This window comes from Nomia melanderi, unplaced genomic scaffold (genome assembly GCF_051020985.1).
Source record: "Nomia melanderi isolate GNS246 unplaced genomic scaffold, iyNomMela1 scaffold0050, whole genome shotgun sequence".
In the NCBI taxonomy this organism is placed as follows: Eukaryota; Metazoa; Arthropoda; class Insecta; order Hymenoptera; family Halictidae; genus Nomia; species Nomia melanderi.
This window is the reverse complement of record NW_027475165.1, coordinates 565,738-582,806: the sequence shown is the minus strand read 5'-3', so window position 1 is coordinate 582,806 and position 17,069 is coordinate 565,738. Positions and strand designations below refer to the sequence as shown.

Sequence of the window (17,069 nt, the reverse complement as noted above, 5' to 3'; positions counted from 1 at the left end):
ATGTATATTTGTATATTTAATCTACGCTACTATTATTTATTTATTTCTATAATTTATTCTAGTTTGGCTATTTATTCGATTAACTATCTACTTCCACTAGTATATACATATTCAGACTCTTGCTAGATTCATATAAATGCTAAGGTGTTTATGAGATAAGAGCCACCGCCGATTGAGATCTGAAAATAGCGACAGACGCTATAGAGTTATATCAACTATTTTGCCTTCGCCATAAAGGCGCTACTATGTATCCACCCCCAGCCAAACAATGTAAGGCTGGGGGAACATTCTTTGTGAATAAAGCGCTTTTTATCTGTTCTTATCAGCTTAATATCTGATACACTCCGCATCGCGGAGTCAGAAAATTAACCCGATTTTTGGATTCAGGCGGATCACTAGGGCTCGCTCCACTTCCGCCGTGAGTCGGTCCGGCACTGCAGTGCCGCCAGAAACGGCTCAATTAGCGCTGCTAATTAGAGCTCTTATTTTTTTTCACCTGCTGGACCGACTCGGGACTCCAAAGAGTAAGCCCCTTAATATTCTGGCTCCGCGAAGTCCCGAAATCTCGGTAAATTCACCCGCCGCGGTACTACGCAACAGTGCGGGCCGAGTTGCGATCGGGCGTGTGCGCGGCAAGGTCTGTTCACGATCAGTGCTCGAGGTGTTGTGCGGTAAAGTGTGATAAAGTGCCTTCGCCACGGGACCGGATCAAGCCTGCGCGGGAGTACACCTGCGCCACCCACCTGCGCGGGAGGGTCACCTGCGCATCACCACCTGCGCCGCCCACCATCCTGCTTCCGTGGACAACCGAGGGAGAGGACGACCAGGGTCTACTGAGGGTCTAAGAGGGTCCTAGGACAACCAGCCCTCTACTTGGACGCCAACAACCACCACAGGCCAACCCCATCAGCCCTGGTCTTCCTCTACGTGGGTCACCCAACACCGCTACGACCCACCAGGACTTGGCCATCGGCAACCCCGACGGGAAGGACGGCTCGCCTGATCCACGTCTACCTCCGCTGGATCAGGAATCAGGAGCGAGGTGTTATTCCCCTCGGAGAGAGCTCCTGCATCGCTGGACTCCTGCGCCGAGTGAGTCTCTCTTCTCTTTCTATCCCCCCGGCAGTGAGGAGGGTAACGCAGCCGGTCTCCAGCCGTCTGCGGTGCTCGAATCATCGTCGGTAGTCCTCTACCTTACCCCTACGCGTCCACCCACTCCTCCGATCTCTCTCATCCGTTGAAGTGTATCAACGGACCGGGACGCGTGAGGTCCGAGTCGAGTGGCGCCTCCACTTCCTTCTTTTCCCTTCAGTCACCGCCCGCGTGGAGGCTGACTCCACTCACCCGTTAGTTAGTGCAGTCCTCGGTGGAGTGGGTGATTCCATCGCTCTTCCTCCATCGAGATCGCTGCACTCCTTCGTAACCGTCACCTGTTAGTCTCCCTACCGACTGCCACGTCGGAGGCTGTCATTTTTCCAGGCAGTCTTCGACACCGGACTTAGTGCCGGCGGAGTCAGTAGGGTGTTAGCGCGTGGCGGTATTCCTTCTGTCGCTTTGGACTTAGTTTTCTCTTCTCTTCCTCTGTTATTCCCACTCTGTCTATCCTCCCCGTTTCGCCTCGCTGTGGCACTTAGAAATATTTGCCACAGCAACTCTGTCTCTTCTTCTGTCTCACTTAGCGTAGGACTTAGTCTTAAGAGCGATGCAGGACCGCGGTGATAGTGCGTCAGTCACCTCCTGCACTACCGAGGGGAGTAATAATCTCGCCCTGGTGACTCCCTTCCCGGCGGAGTTCCGATGCCCTGCCTGCTTCGGTGTCCCCGGGATCAGGATGAGTGGCGTGTACAAGTCCCACACGGATTTGACAAAGCACGCCCGGAAACATCATCCGGGCGTTGTATTGACGTACAAGTGTCGTGAGTGCAGCTTCACCGGCGATGGGAGGTATCCTCTCAAGGTGGAGAGGCTGCACCGCGACTTTTTACACAAATCCGACCAACAGAACAATCCGTGTGGGACTTGTACAGTTCCCGTGACAGGTTCGACCGGTTGGAGCAACACCTCTCGTCGGGGGAGTTCCGCGTTATTCGCCTCCGTAGAACCGCGCGCTGTTGCGTTAGCTGCTGCCAATTTGGCGGCCCAGTCCCCGCCCCCGCAAACGACGTGCGCCGCGACGTAGCCGCCCACCCACACCCTTTCTACGACGAGGGATTCAACGGGGACGGCAATCACCACCTGCACGACGCGGCGCACAATGGCGGCAGCGGCAACAACAACGGCAACAGCTAAAACATCTGCAACTACGACGGGGACAACAACGAGGACTACGAGGACGACGACGAAGACGACGAAGACAACGAGACCGGTGGCTAGGGGGGGGGGGGGGCAAAGCACGGCCCTGAAGCCGGTCCAGCACTCCCACGCTAACCATCACCATTGGGCCGACTACCAGCGCCCGGCCCGCGCCCCCGACCCCTCGCCCCACAACCAATCTACACCAAACCCAAGGGAACGCTACCGGTCAATAAGAGCGGCAGCCCGCCGCGGCGATCGGGGTCGGCTGCTCCTATGACATCGCCGCCGGCTGCAAGGGCGCCTGCTACCGGGAGGGGCTCCGATCCCTCAGCCGCTACCACAACGAGGCTCACCCCACCGGGCAGAAGAACGGCCCCCGCTACCAGGGGGTCGACTGGCACCCCTCCAGCGAGGACCCCACCCGTCAAGACCCCGCCCACCACCACCCAAGGGCGGGTGACACGGGGTACGAGGGGTGCCAGCGCCCCGGTGGAGGTGGGCAGAAGAACCACCACCACCACACGGGGGACGGTAGCGGCTCCGACCGGAGCCAGAAGAACGCCCCCGAGATTAGGAGGGACACCCACCGCCCAAACTCCATCTCCAAGGGCGGTGGCTCAAGGGAAGGGTCCCTCCAGCGGCCCATCACCACCTCGGGCCGCCCAAAGGAAACCCTCGGGGGTAAGGACAGCGGCTTCGCCATCATACGCCGCCGTCACAGCGGGCACCCCTTCCTACACGTCACCTCCCTCGCCGATAGACGTCGCGCCGGAAAGGGGGCTGCGTACAGCAACCAGGGCCACCCCTACACCGCCCGGGCCATCACCACCGCCACCAAGTCGCAGCCCCCCACCGAGGAAGCACCGTAGCCCCAGGACGCCGCCGACCATCCGATAATGACCCCCCAGCCTATTGTAGGAGGAGCGATGGTATCCAGGCCGCTACCACCATCTCCAGCGGCCCCGCTCCTCCCACCCATCGAAGAGGTGGAGGTGCCACAGCCGGCCGGGGCAGCCGCAACCCCGGAATCATCACCGGAGCCGTGGCGAATCGCCGCTGGATCCCGCCGACGCCACCACCGCGGGATCCTGTTGTCGAGCTCGTCGTCCGAAGAGGAGGCGCAGCCGCTGCCGCCAGAGAAGAGGACGACGACGCCTCCTCTACCACCGCGAGAAAAGTCCCCCGCCCGGCCGCCACCGGGCAGCAGCAGCAGCAGCAACAACAACAACAGCGCCGCGCACAATAACGCGCATCGGCCTGGAGCAGGGTGCTCCGGGGCGCCCTCGGTGAGTAGCGTAACATCGTTTAGCCTTTCGCTACTCCCGAGTGTCCCACGTAGTGCCCCCGGCTCCCTTTTTACTTTGCGGGAAGGGGTAGTTTTAAATCGCGCGGGGAGGGATAATCGGAGGCCCGTCACCGTTGATGTAACCGTGAGGGGTGCTCCTGCCTCCGCGACGGAGGCGACCGCACCTGCGAGAAGTCGCAGAACGACCGCACCCTCGCGTGCCTCGGGACCTCGTGAGCCCAGGCGTCCTGCGGCATCCGGGCATTCCTCTCGAAGAAGGGGCGCCATCCGGCCTTTGGTTGGGGTAGCGTTTCCTTCGGAGAGAGAGTTGCTGATCGGCATTGCGCAGAACGCTGGCTCCCTGGAGCAGCTGGAGGATGTTGCGAGGGAAATCGCAGCATACCTGCAGGGCTTCAGAGTCGGGGGACCGACCACGAGAGGGGTCGGGACGGATAGGCCCCAACGGCTTGCGAGAGCTAGGGGCGTGTCGGGCGACCAAGCGGCTCGCGGTTCGAACGGTCACCGCGATCGTCCTGTGTTGGCAGGTGGACCAACGCGGGGAGACCAGGTAAGGGAGGCTACGCGGATACAACGGCTCTTCAGGCAGAACCGCCGGCGTGCTGTTCAGGAGGTGCGCATGGGCCCGTCCTTGCACTGCAAAGTGCCTAAGGACAGGGTACATGAGTACTTTCTCAACATGTACTTACCGGCGGGGAACCTGGGAGCTAGGCCTCCCCCGCCTTCCATCGAGGCTCCAGACGAGGCCAGCAATGTGGCCTTGGTGAAGCTCTTAAAAATGAGTGAGGTAGATCGTCGGATCAGGCGTATGACAAACTCTGCGCCCGGTCCCGACGGTCTAACTTACAATGATCTAAAAAGGGCAGATCCGGGGTCACATTTGCTGACCTCTTTGTTCAATTTGTGTCTTCGTCTGGAGTTGGTCCCCTCGTGTTGGAAAATTTCCAACACTGTGCTTGTGCACAAAAAGGGCGATCGCCACGACCTGTCAAAACTGGCGACCGCTGGCCATATCTGACACGACCCCGAAGCTCTCCGCCGCTGTTCTGGCTGACCGTCTCGTCGCGTGGTCGGTCCAGAACAAGCGCCTAAGTCCCGCGCAAAAGGGCTTCTTGCCGTACGAGGGGTGTTATGAACATAACTTCGTGTTGCAGGGGGCCCTTACAGACGCTCGCAGGTGGGGGCGTCAGGCAGTGGTGGCGTGGTTGGACCTGGCGAACGCGTTCGGCTCGGTCCCCCACGCCTCCATCTACCAATCCTTCGTGGAGGCCGGGGTTCCCTCTACTCTTCAGAATATTCTGAAGAGTATGTACCACGGTTGCACCACACGGGTGCTGAAAGCCGACGGGTTTACCGACCCCGTTCCGATCCTCTCCGGGGTGCGCCTGGGCTGTCTGATGAGCCCTGTGGCGTTTAACCTCGCCCTGGAACCGGTGCTGCGCGCAGCTACTGGGACCTCGGCGGGTTACACGCTGCACGGCCATCGGCACAGTGTCCTGGCGTACGCGGACGATCTCGCGTTGATCGCCGACACCCCGGAGGGTATGGAAACGCTGCTAAAGGCAGTGGGTGCTGCGGCGAGTGGCATCGGATTGCAGTTTAATCCCGCAAAATGCGCGACCCTCCACCATCGTGGTAGGGGGCCGCGCGAGATCCGTCCACTCGCTTCACCATCCAGGGTCAGGAAATGCGCGCCCTGGCAGCCGGTAAGACCTACGAACACCTGGGCGTTCCCACAAGGTTTCAGGTCCGTTAAACCCCACTGTTGACGATCGAAGAGCTGGTCCAGGATCTGCAGGCCGTCGACCGTTCCCTCTTGGCCCCGTGGCAGAAGGCCGAGACCGTGGCAGCTTTTATACTGCCACGCCTCGACTTCTACCTGCGGGGAGCCCACGCGGAGAAACGTCCCTTAATTACTGTCGACAAAGAGATTCGACGTATGGCCAAGTCCTGGCTCAACCTCCCGCAGCGGGCCAGCGCGGAAGTAGTCTACCTCCCACCTAGTAGGGGGGGATATGGACTGCTTCCGCTTGCTGACATGGCCGACGTCCTGACCATCGCTCATGCGTTCCGTCTTTTGACGGCGGATGATGCGGTGGTCAGGGAGTTGAACTGGAACTCGCTGCGCGAGGCTGTAGCCAGGAAAATCGGCCATACCAACCCGTCGAACAATGACCTGGCCGAGTACCTCTCTGGTTCGCTGAAGGGGTACTTCGCCAGGGACGGGGGGGACATTTCTTCGCTGTGGTCGAGGGCACGGAACGCGGCACGCAGGAGTCGGGACCTGCTCGGATTGCGTTGGCAGTGGAGCGAGGAGAGATCTGAGCTCGCGATTACGCTCAGTGGTTCTCGCGATCGGGAGACCATTGTCCCGCCCGTGGCGAGGGTCCAGATGATTCGCCGATTGCGGATGGCAGTGGTAGAATATTACCACCTACGCCTTCAGCGTAAGAAGGACCAGGGGAAGGTATTCGGGGTGTCGTCGCGGAGTGGTGCTTCAAACCACTTCCTCCGCGGCGGCAACTTCACCCGCTTCGCCGATTGGCGCTTCATTCACCGAGCTCGCCTTGACGTCTTGCCTCTTAACGGGGCAAGACGCTGGGGTGAGGGTGATAAGCGTTGCCGGCGCTGTGGGGCGGAGCTCGAATCCCTTCCCCGCGTCCTTTGCCATTGTCGTCTGCATTCGGCGGCCTGGCAACTTCGCCACGATGCGGTGGTATCCCGCATCGCTAAGGCCTGCCGGCTCCCAGGGGAATTAAGGGTTAACCGGACGGTCGAGGGCATTGACGGGCATCTGGGGGCTCTTAGGCCTGACATCGTTGTCAGGCACGAGCCCTCAAGGAGCATCGTCATCGTCGATGTTACCGTGCCCTTCGAGAACGAATATATTTCATTCGAGGAGGCCAGGGCGCGAAAGATACAGAAGTAAAAGCCCCTGGCCGACGTTCTCGGAGGGCGCGGTTATCGGGTGGCGGTCTCCGCGATCGTCGTCGGTGCCCTCGGCTCCTGGGATCCGGCCAATGAGTCTGTGTTGAAGATTTTGCGTATCGGTAATCGGTACGCATCTCTGATGCGCCGGCTCATTGTGTCGGATATTGTCCGGTGGAGCCGGGATATCTACGTGGAGCACGTCTCGGGAGTTCGCCAGTATCGCGAGGCCCTCACTGAGGATGTCCCGGCCCCTAATCCAGGCCGACCCATTTAAGAACTGCGGGGGTCAACTCCCCCGACTTAGGTAGAGGAGCAGCAGACGGAGGCAGCGATAGGGTAAGTACAAAAGTTGATACCTAACCATTAACCAAGTGTCTGTGAGCTATATTTTATTATTTTAATAACTATGGAATTTTAACTAACAACCTATACTTATGCACTTTGCTTTTAATATTTTCAACTATCCCTCTTAATCTTTTAACTATCTATTTTAATTCTTGCTTCTCTCTTTTTTATGCTATCTATTATTATTTGTTTTAATTAAACTACTACTTTTCTTCTGTTTTATTTATCGACTTTTGACATTACTTAACCGCTTTTTATCAATCTTTAGTTTTCTTATTTTACTAGTGATGGGACACTGGTTCTTTTTAATCTATCAACTTTCGTACTCTTTCTATTCATTTCATATTATGGCACAGTTATCTTTCCACAGCTGTAACAGCCAGGTGTTTGCCAATTTATTTATCTATTTATTATTATTTACTTATTTATTGTTTTAACTATTTACATATTTATTTATCCACCTATTTGTCCATTGTTTTAGCTATTTATATATTTCTTTATTTATGTATTTATTTATTTATTTATTTGTCTATTTATTTAACTATCTATTTATTTATTTATTTATTTATTTATGTATTTGTCTATTTATTTAACTATCTATTTATTTATTTATTTATTTATTTATTTATGTATTTGTCTATTTATTTAAGTATCTATTTATTTATTTATTTATTTATTTATTTATTTGTCTATTTATTTAACTATATATCTATTTATTCATTCATTCATTCATTCATTCATTCATTCATTCATTCATTCATTCATTCATTCATTCATTCATTCATTCATTCATTCATTCATTCATTCATTCATTCATTCATTCATTCATTCATTCATTCATTCATTCATTCATTCATTCATTCATTCATTCATTCATTCATTCATTCATTCATTCATTCATTCATTCATTCATTCATTCATTCATTCATTCATTTATTTATCTATATATCTGTTTATTTTTATTTATTTACTTATTTATTTATTTTGTTATTTGCTTATTTATTTATTTGCTCTTTTATTTATTTATTTATGTAATACTTATGTGTTTTGGTTTTAAACCTGGCTCACTCCTATCGCCTGCTGCAACACGCTGCTTACCATGTATATGAACCTGCACTAACGCGCATGCGCCCCAGTTTAACCAAAATATTGTCACTAAAAGTTTGCGAATCGTATATATTTATTTATATTTTATAATATATTTTGTGACTACTTAATTTATGTATTAATACTTTTCTTTTTATTTTTGTCTTGTTTTTGTATTATTTCTTTAAGTTATATTATTCTGCTTTGCGTTAGTTTCTACGGCGAAGGCTCGGGCATCTTAATGACCGGAAACTGGCTAAGGAATTTATTTATTAATTAATTAATTAATTAATTAATTAATTTATTTATTTATTTATTTATTTATTTATTTATGTTATTTCTATTGTATTCGCTAATCTTAATCTATATGTATCTATTTATTTATTTATTATTTTAACGTATTCTTTTATTTTAATTTATGTTTATTTGCCTACTCAGCTATCTACTTGTATGTATCTATATGCGATATAGCCAAGGCCGCAACTAGGCGGTTCTAGATAACTTTTATCATAACTAAAATTAATATATCAATTAGCCATCGCCATAAAGGCGCTACTATGTATCCACCCCCGGCCGAAGCATGTAAGGCCGGGGGAACATGTTTTGAAATAAACGCCTCATAACACACATACAGATCGCTTCTCGGCCTTATGGCTAAGACAAAAATGTACTGGTATAAACCACATCGAGATCGCTTCTCGGCCTTATGGCTAAGATCAAAGTGTACTTGCATAACACACATCCAGATCGCTTCACTGGTTTATGGCTAAGGTCAAAGTATACTCGCATAACACAAATCCAGATCGGTTCTCGGCTGTATGGCTAAGATCAAAGTGTAATCGCATAACACACATCCAGATCCCTTCTCGGCCTTATGGGTAAGATCAAAGTGTACTCACATGACACACATCCAGATCGCTTCTCGGCCTTATGGAAAAGATCAAAGTGTAGTCGATTAACCCATATCCAAATCGCTGCTCGGCCTTATGGGTAAGATCAAAGTGTACTCGCATTACACACATCCAGATCGCTTCACGGACTCATGAATAAGATCAAAGTGGATTCGATTTACCCATATCCAAATCGCTGCACTGCCTTATGGGTAAGATCAAAGTGTACTCGCATAACACACAACCAGATCGCTTCTCCGCCTTATGGCTAGGATCAAAGTGTACTCGAATGACCCAAATCCAGATCGCTCCCTGGCCTTATGCCTAACATCAAAGTGTACTCGCATGACACATATCCACATCGCTTCTCGGCCTTATGGCGAAGTTCAAAGTGTACTCGAATAACCCAAATCCAGATCGCTTCTCGGCCGTATGGCTAAGATCAAAGTGTAATCGCATAACACACATCCAGATCCCTTCTCGGCCTTATGGGTAAGATCAAAGTGTACTCACATGACACACATCCAGATCGCTTCTCGGCCTTATGGAAAAGATCAAAGTGTAGTCGATTAACCCATATCCAAATCGCTGCTCTGCCGTATGGCTAAGAGCAAAGTGTACTCGCATAACCCTAATCCAGGACGCTTCTCGGCCTTATGGCTAAGGTAATAGTCTACTCGAATAACACACATACAGAACGCTTCACGGGCTTATGGCTAAGATCAAAGTGTACTCGCATAACAAACATCCAGAACGCTTCTGGGCCTTATGGCCAAGATCAAAGTGTACACGAATAACCCAATTCCAGATTGCTTCTCGGCCTTATGGCTAAGATCAAAGTGCACTTGCGTAACACATATCCAGATCGCTTCTCGGCCTTATGGCTAAAATCAAAGTGTGATCGAATAACCCAAATCTAGATCGATTCTCGGCCTTATGATTAAGATCAAAGTGTACTCGCATAACACACATCCAGACCGCTTCTCGGCCTTATGGAAAAGATCAAAGTGTAGTCGATTAACCCATATCCAAATCGCTGCTCGGCCTTATGGGTAAGATCAAAGTGTACTCGCATTACACACATCCAGATCGCTTCTCGGCCTTATGGGTAAGATCAAAGTGTACTCACATGACACACATCCAGGCATCTTCTCGGCCTTATGGGTAAGATGAAAGCGTACTCTCATGACAAACATCCAGATCGCCTCTCATAAAAAGAATACCACTAATAATACTATGAAAACAATATACGATTATATAAAACTATTTAAAGCTATACAAATCTATTAAAACCATATTTTAATTATATAATACTACATAAAACAATATCAATCTATATAAAACTATATAAAACTCTATAAAGCTAAAATAAAACTTTATAAATCGATTAACTTATATAAAACAGTATAAAACAACATAAATCAATGTAAAGCTGTATAAAACTATATAAAACTGTAAAAACCTATATAAAACGTTTTAAAGCCATATAAAACTATATGGAACCAATAGAAATGTATAAACAAAAATACAACAATATAAAACTATATAAAATTATTTAAAACTACATAGAACTATATAAAACTATATAAAACAATATAAAACTATATTAAACTATATAAAACTATACAAAACTATATAAAATTATATAGAGTTATATAAAACTATATAAAGCTTTGTAAAACTAATAAAAGTATATAAAAGTATGTAAACCTATGTAAATCTATATAAAAATATATGAAACTATATAAAACTATATCAAACTAATGAAACTAATAAAACTATATGAAACTATATATATCTATATGAAACTATATAAAACTATGGAAAACTATACAAAACTATATAAAATTACTAAAACTATATAAAACTATATAAAACGATATAAAACTGTATAAAACTATGTAAAACTACATAAAGCTAAATAAAACTATATAAAACTATATATAACTATCCAAAACTATATAAAATTACTAAAACTATATAAAACTATATAAAACGATATAAAACTGTATAAAACTATGTAAAACTACATAAAACTAAATAAAACTATACAAAACTATATAAAACCATATAAAAATATATTACACTATATAAAACTATATAAAACTAATAAAACTATATAAAAATACATAAAACTATATAAAACTATATAAAACTATATAAAATTACTAAAACTATATAAAACTATATAAAACGATATAAAACTGTATAAAACTATGTAAAACTATATAATCTTAGTAAAACTATATAATATTATATGAAGCTATATATAACTATATAAAACTATGTAAACCTAATAGAACTATATGAAACTATACAAAACTATATAAAACCACTAAAACTACTAAAACTACTAAAACTTTATAAAACTATATAAAACTATATAAAACTATATGAAACTATATAAATCTAAATAATTCTATGTAAAACTATGTAAAACTATGTAAAACAACATAAAACTATGTAAAACTATATAAAACAAGCAGTACTATATAAAACTACATAAAAATGTATAAAACTATATAGAACTATATAAAACTATATAAAACTATATAAAACTATATGAAACTATACAAAACTATATAAAACTATACAAATCTATATAAAACAGTATAAAACTATATACAACTATATAAAACTATATAGAACTATATAAAGCTATATAAAACTATGTAAAACTGTATAACTCTATATAAAACTATATATACCTATATAAAACTAAGAAAACAATATGAAACCTTATAAAACTATATAAAACTATATAAGCCTTATTAGCCATAAGGGCGAGAAGCGATCTGTATGTGCGTTATACGAGTACGCTTTGATCTTAGCCACATGGCCGAGAAGCGATCTGGATTTGGGTTATTCGGGTACACTTTGATCGTAGCCATAAGGCCTAGAAGCGATCTGGATTTGGGTTATGCGAGTACAATTTGATCTCAGCCATAAGGCCTAGAAGCGATCTGGATGTGTGTTATGCGAGTACACTTTGATCTTAGCCATAAGGCCGAGAGGCGATCTGGAGGTGTGTTATGAGAGTACACTTTGGCCTTAGTCATAAAGCCGAAAAGCGATCTGGATTTGATTTATTCGAGTACACTTTGATATTAGCCATAAGGGCGAGAAGCGTTCTGGATGTGTGTTATGCGAGTACACTTTGATCTTAGCCATACAGCCGAGAAACGATCTGGTTTTGTGTTATGCGAGTACACTTTGATCTTAGCCATAAGGCCGAGAAGCGGTCTGGATGTGTGTTATGCGAGTACACTTTGATCTTAATCATAAGGCCGAGAATCGATCTAGATTTGGGTTATTCGATCACACTTTGATTTTAGCCATAAGGCCGAGAAGAGATCTGGATATGTGTTACGCAAGTGCACTTTGATCTTAGCCATAAGGCCGAGAAGCAATCTGGAATTGGGTTATTCGTGTAGACTTTGATCTTGGCCATAAGGGCCAGAAGCGTTCTGGATGTTTGTTATGCGAGTACACTTTGATCTTAGCCATAAGCCCGTGAAGCGTTCTGTATGTGTGTTATTCGAGTAGACTATTACCTTAGCCATAAGGCCGAGAAGCGTCCTGGATTAGGGTTATGCGAGTACACTTTGCTCTTAGCCATACAGCAGAGCAGCGATCTGAATGTGTGTTGAGCGAGTACACTTTGATCTTAGCCATAAGGCGGAGCAGCGATCTGGATGTGTGTTATGCGAGTACAGTTTGATGTTAGCCATAAGGGCGAGAAGTGATCTGGATGTGTGTTATGCGAGTACGCTCTTATCTTAGCCATACGGCCGAGAAGCGATCTGGATTTGGGTTATTCGAGTACACTTTGAACTTCGCCATAAGGCCGAGAAGCGATGTGGATATGTGTCATGCGAGTACACTTTGATGTTAGGCATAAGGCCAGGGAGCGATCTGGATTTGGGTCATTCGAGTACACTTTGATCCTAGCCATAAGGCGGAGAAGCGATCTGGTTGTGTGTTATGCGAGTACACTTTGATCTTACCCATAAGGCAGTGCAGCGATTTGGATATGGGTAAATCGAATCCACTTTGATCTTATTCATGAGTCCGTGAAGCGATCTGGATGTGTGTAATGCGAGTACACTTTGATCTTACCCATAAGGCCGAGCAGCGATTTGGATATGGGTTAATCGACTACACTTTGATCTTTTCCATAAGGCCGAGAAGCGATCTGGATGTGTGTCATGTGAGTACACTTTGATCTTACCCATAAGGCCGAGAAGGGATCTGGATGTGTGTTATGCGATTACACTTTGATCTTAGCCATACGGCCGAGAAGCGATCTGGATTTGGGTTATTCGAGTACACTTTGAACTTCGCCATAAGGCCGAGAAGCGATGTGGATATGTGTCATGCGAGTACACTTTGATGTTAGGCATAAGGCCAGGGAGCGATCTGGATTTGGGTCATTCGAGTACACTTTGATCCTAGCCATAAGGCGGAGAAGCGATCTGGTTGTGTGTTATGCGAGTACACTTTGATCTTACCCATAAGGCAGTGCAGCGATTTGGATATGGGTAAATCGAATCCACTTTGATCTTATTCATGAGTCCGTGAAGCGATCTGGATGTGTGTAATGCGAGTACACTTTGATCTTACCCATAAGGCCGAGCAGCGATTTGGATATGGGTTAATCGACTACACTTTGATCTTTTCCATAAGGCCGAGAAGCGGTCTGGATGTGTGTTATGCGAGTACACTTTGATCTTAATCATAAGGCCGAGAATCGATCTAGATTTGGGTTATTCGATCACACTTTGATTTTAGCCATAAGGCCGAGAAGCGATCTGGATATGTGTTACGCAAGTGCACTTTGATCTTAGCCATAAGGCCGAGAGGCGATCTGGAGGTGTGTTATGCCTGTAAACCTTGATCTTAGCCATACAGCCGACAAGCAATCTGGATGTGTGTCATGCGAGTAGACTTTGATCTTAGGCATAAGGCCGAGTAGCGAACTGGATTTGGGTTATGCGACTACACTTTGATCTCAGCTATAAGGCCGAGAAGCGAAATGGATGTGTGTTATGAGCGCGCACTTTGGTCTTAGCCATTAGGCCGAGAAGCGACCTGCATTTGAGATATTCGAGTACACTTTGATCTTACCCATAAGTCCCAGGGGCGATCTGGATTTGGGTTATTCGAGTACAATTAGATTTTAGCCATAAGGCCGAGAAGCTAACTGGATACGGTTTTTTCGAGTACACTTTGATCTTAGCCATAAGGCCGAGAAGCTAACTGGATACGGTTTTTTCGAGTACACTTTGATCTTAGCCATAAGGCCGAGATGCGATCTGGAGATGTGTCATGCGAGTACACTTTGATCTTAGCTATGAGGCCGAGAAGCGATCAGGATTTGGGTTATTCGACTACAGTTTGATCTGAGCCATAAGACCGTGAAGCGACCTGGACGTGTGATATGCGAGTACACTTTTATCCTAGCCACAAGGCCGAGAAGCGATCTGGATATGTGCTATGCGAGTACACTTTGATCTTGGTCATAAGGCCGAGAAGCGACCTGGATGTGTGTTATGCGAGTACACTTTGATCTTAGCCATACGGTCGAGCAGCGACCTGGATTTGGGATATTCGTGTACACTTTGATCTTAGCCGTAAGGCCGAGAAGCGATTTGGATGTGTGTTATGCGTGTACACATTGACCTTAGCGATAAGGCAGTGAAGCGAGCTGGATCTGGGTTATTCGAGTACAGTTTGATGTTAGCCATAAGGCCGAGAAGCCGTCTGGATATGTGTTAAGCGAGTACACTTTGATCTTAGCCTTAAGGCCGAGAAGCGATCTGGATTTGGGTTATTCAAGTACACTTTGAACTGAGACGTTAGGCCGAGAAGCGATCTGGATGTGTGTTATGCGAGTACACTTTGTTCTTAGCCATAACGCCGAGAAGCGATCTGGATGTGTGTTATGCGACTAAACTTCGATCTTTGCCATAATGCCGAGAGGCGATCTGGATTTGGGTTATGCTAGAACGCGTTCATATTAGCCGTAAGTCCCGGGAGGCGATCTGGATCCGTGTTATGCGAGCACACGTAGATATTAAACATAATGCCGAGAAGCGATCTGGAACTGTGTTTTGCGAGTTTTCTATAATTTTATACAGTTTTATACAGTATTGTATAGTATATTAAGGTTCTATGTTATTTTATACAGTTTTAAGTAGTATTATACATGTTTCTATAGTATTATGTAGTTTTACGCGGTTTTACATTGTCTTGTATTCCTTTTTATTGTATTTCACCTTTTACATTGTGCTATGCAGTTATATATATTATTGTGAAGTTTTGTGTGGTTTTATATAGTTTTATATAGTTCTGTTAATTTTAAAACAGTTTTGTATTATTTTATACAGTTTCAATTAGATTTATATAATTCTATTAGTTCTATACAGTTTTATACAGTTTTGTATTATTTAATACAGTTTTAATTAGTTATATGTATTTCTATTAGTTTTATATAGTTTTATATATTTTTATATAGTTTTATCTATATTTATATACTTTTCTACAGTTGTAGATAGTTTTATGTTTTTTTAAATTGTGTCATATAGTCCTATGTAGTTTTATATAGTTTTATATAGGTTTATATAGTTTTATATAACTTTTATAGATTGATATTGTTTTATGTAGTTTTATATTGTTTTATATACACTGTTATCATTTTATGTAGTTTTGTACAGTTTGATATATATTGATATTGATTTATGTAGTTTTATATAATTTTATATAAATTGATATTATTTGATGTAGTTTTATAAAGCTTCATATAGTTTTATATAGTTTAATATATATTTACATAGCTTTATATAGTTTTATATAGTTTTACATACTTTCATATAGTTTTACACAGTTTAATATAGTTTTATATAGTTTTATATCGTTTTATGTAGTGTTATACAATTTTATATAGTTTTATATAGTTTTATATAGTTTTAGAAGTTTTAGTAATTTTATATAGTTTTATATACTTTCATATAGTTTTAGTTGTTTTATACAGTGTTGTATAGTTTCATACAGTTTTATATAATTTTGTATAGTTTTTTATAGTTTTATATAGTTTTGTACAGTTTTATGTAGTTTTCTATAGTTTTGTTTGTCTTATATAGATTCACATAGTTTTATATATTTTTACATAGTTTTATATAGTTTTATATAGTTTTATATAGTTTTACATAGTTTAACATAGAATAATATAGATTTATATAGTTTTATATAGTTTTATATAGTTTTATATAGGTTTATATAGTTTTATGTATTTTTATATAGTTTTGTATAGTTCCATATAGTGTTATACAGTTTTATATAGTTTTAAATACTTTTATATAGTCTTGTATAGTTTTATATAGTTTTATGTAGTTTCATATACTTTTACATAGTTGTATATAGCTTTATATAGTTTTATTAGTTTTACACAGTTTTATATAGTTTTATATAGTTTTACACAGCTTTATATAGTTTTATTTAGTTTTATATAGATTTATATAGTTTTGTATAGTTTTATATAGTTTTATATTGTTTTATATTGTTTTATATAGTTTTATATAGTTTTATATAGTTTTATATAGTTTTATATCGTTTTATATATTTTTATATAGTTCTATATTGTTTTATATAGTTTTTCATGGTTTTACATAGATTTATACAGTTTTACATAGTTTTATATAGTTTTATATAGTTTTACATAGTTTAACATAGAATTATATAGATTTATATAGTTTCATATAGTTTTATATAGTTTTGTATAGTTTTAATAGTATTAGTAATTTTATATAGTTTTATGTAGTTTCATATACGTTTACATAGTTTTTTATAGTTTTATATAGTTTTATATAGTTTAAGTAATTTTAGTAGTTTTATATAGTTTTGTATAGTTTAATATTGTTTTATTGGTTTTACACAGTTTTGTATAGTTTTATATAGTTTTACATGGCTTTATATAGTTTCATATAGTTTTATATAGTTTTATTAGGTTTACACAGTTTTATACAGTTTTATATAATTTTACATAGTTTTATATAGGTTTATATAGTTTTATATAGTTTTATTAGTTTTACATAGTTTTATACAGTTTTATATCGTTTTATATAGTTTTATAACATTTTACTAATTTTATATAGTTTTATATTGTTTTATATTGTTTTATGTAGTTTTATATAGTTTTAATAGTTTTAGTAGTTTTATAT

At 43.0% G+C, this 17,069-nt stretch overlaps 1 pseudogene; it reads left to right on the top strand.

The window, feature by feature from the left end:
• Positions 1 to 284: 284 nt before the first annotated feature.
• LOC143175322 (U2 spliceosomal RNA) lies at positions 285 to 465 on the top strand (annotated as a pseudogene).
• Positions 466 to 17,069: the final 16,604 nt, after the last annotated feature.